Source organism: Chenopodium album, chromosome 13 (assembly GCF_948465745.1).
Source record: "Chenopodium album chromosome 13, dcCheAlbu1.1, whole genome shotgun sequence".
NCBI classification, from domain to species: domain Eukaryota; kingdom Viridiplantae; phylum Streptophyta; class Magnoliopsida; order Caryophyllales; family Amaranthaceae; genus Chenopodium; species Chenopodium album.
In genome coordinates, this window is record NC_137846.1 from 17,453,960 (window position 1) to 17,456,644 (window position 2,685).

The 2,685-nt window shown below is 29.2% G+C and overlaps 1 long non-coding RNA gene across 1 annotated transcript; it reads right to left on the reverse strand.

Moving 5' to 3' along the window:
* Positions 1-483: 483 nt before the first annotated feature.
* Positions 484-2,094, reverse strand: LOC145576441 (uncharacterized). The gene is made up of 3 exons (XR_014098387.1): positions 1,547-2,094; positions 1,261-1,323; positions 484-518 (listed from the first exon to the last, which is right to left on the reverse strand). It is a non-coding gene; the product is annotated as an uncharacterized LOC145576441 (long non-coding RNA).
* Between the last annotated feature and the right edge of the window lie 591 nt (positions 2,095-2,685).

The window sequence follows — 2,685 nt, forward strand, 5'->3', positions numbered from 1 at the left end:
TTTGTAGATCCAAAATCTTAGAATGTTTTGCAAACTTCAGAAATCCATTTATGGATTGAATTGATCATTAGGAAGTGGGAACATTCGTTTCGACTAGGCAATCAAACAGTTTGATTTCCTAAAAGAACAAAAGAAATCTTGTAGATACAAGAAGTTTACTGGGAGCAATCTGATTTTCTTAGTCTTGTATGTAGATGACATACAACACATAGGGAACGACACACCAGTACTTAAGTGTAACACCCCCAAATCTCCCTCTACGGAAATACTAGTATAATATGTATAATTATACCGTAGAGATAGACTTAGGCGTATTACCGCCGCGTGATTACGCAAGGCTACTCAACTTACTAACAAAACAATACTTTGCAGCGGAAACTTCAAAACTCTCCTTTATTAATAATAACTATGAATAGAAACCAATGTTATGAGTACTCAAAAATAGATACAAAGACCACGATTCCTAACTTAGTGAAACCAAATCCCGGGACTCCAATGCATCAATTTATTCACTCCACCTGAAATAACACTGCTTACCATTACGGTAAACAGGGCGAACCAAAACAAATAAGAAGTACGGGTTAGCAAATATGCTAAGTACGGTAAGTGCAAGATAATTAAATTCAATTTATTTGCAAACATGCTTTTGAAATCAATTCTAATAATTATTCCAATAATTCCAAACTCATGATTCAAAACCAATTCTCAATATTCAAATCCCAATAATCAATAAAACCAATTCCAATTATTTTAAAACCAATTAAACCAATTTAACCAATTCCTCTCCCAAGTGTGCACACCCCCAAGCTAGTCTCCTTATGTTACAAGGCTATTCTTGAGGAAAGACCCGGTCATACTAAGTTCAAGGCCTTATCAAAATACCAAATCCGCATAGTGGGATTACTAATATGCTTATAAAGCATAAATAATAAATTTAATTCAATGATTAAATAAATCCTCTTTAAATCCAATAATTCCAACCTTTAATAATAATAATAATAATAATAATTCAAACTCCCTTTTTTTTTATAAATCCAACAAGTTTTCAAAACCAATCCTTTTTAAACATGAATAATAAATTAATTAATCAAAACATGTTATAAAAATCAATACTCCAATTTAATTATTAAAACCAATCTTTTAAACATACTTTTATTTCATAAACCATAATTCAAGTCAATTTAATTCAATCACCATAAAATCATTCAAACATGCTCATTCAAATCGATCACTTTCCAGGTATCTAGCCACCTAACGTACCTTGATCCTTGCTTAGCCAAAAACACTTCAAAAGAACTCTCAAGTAGCTTGATCAAAAACACCCTACAAATAAATATAACCTTAATTAATATAAGGTTAACAAATAATCACAACAATGAAATTAAAAACCCCCAACGATATGTACATGAACCTTTTAAATTAATTTTCATAAACATCATTAAAAATCTAATTTATATAATTAAAACTACTCATAAAAATTTTTATAAATCCCCCATAATAATAATAATAATTGAATAAGAGAAGAGAAAGAGAAAAGATAAGAAACCAAGGAAAAGAGAAGAATTGGATTTTCGTTGGAAAGAATAGGCAGAACTTGCAGAGGCTATAACTCCTTTGATATAACTCCGAATTGGGTGATTCTTGAGCCTAACCTCAAGGATTTTTTGAGAGGAACAATCTTCTGTGAAACAGAAATACCCCAAAAACTGACCAGAAGTGCCCGAAAATTGGCTTCAAAGATAAACGGGATGATTTGTGTAAAAAGAGGAGAAGAAAAGAAGAGAATTGGTGTGAAGAATGTGAGAGGTATGGAGGGGTATTTATAGGCTAGCTCATGCAAGAATTATGGTAAGAGAATTTGGGAAGAATTATGGTAAGTAGGGTTTAAGGGATTACTTGGAGAAGTGAGTAAAGATTTAAGGAAAGTTTTGATATTGAAGAGATTGTGTATAATTGAATATGGAAGGTATGATTGTCATGAAAAATATTAAGGAAATTGGAATTACTTGGGGAATAATTAAGAAAAATAGATGGCAAGAAAATATAATGATTGGATACTAAAAAGATGGAGAATTAGATTTAAGGAAAATAGGAGATTTTAAGGAGATAATTAAAAATACAATTTACCAACGATATTTTTCCCAAAATCTACATGGGATGGCCGAAATTTTTGAGCTTTCCTAAGCTCATATTTTCGGCCCTCCTATTTAGTACTTTAGGAAATTATTTTGCTAGTTTTAAGGAATTAAAATAATTGTGTAAATAATATTTATTGTAATAAATAATTAAATAATAAAATACCAAATATTCACCAAATAATTTAACTAATAAAATCAGGTTTTCTCTTAGAAAAATCCGAAATTTATCAGTCAAATAAATGGGATTTTCGGACTTATTAAAATAATAATAAAATATAGCTTTTGCCTTAATTAAAATATCCAAAATATATAAATAATCCGGTTTTTAAAATAGGATAAATGGATAATAAATCTTATCCAAAATAATAATTTGTTTTTAAAATACTTTTGGCGCCAAAATTCAAATAGAGTTTTGGCTCCAAGATTTAAATAGTAAGTTAAATTACTAAAATACCCTTTTTAGAAAATAATAATTAATTAATTAGGAAAATATATATAAAAATACGGGGTATTACATTAAGTAAGTCAAGTAATGGTTAAGGAGTTG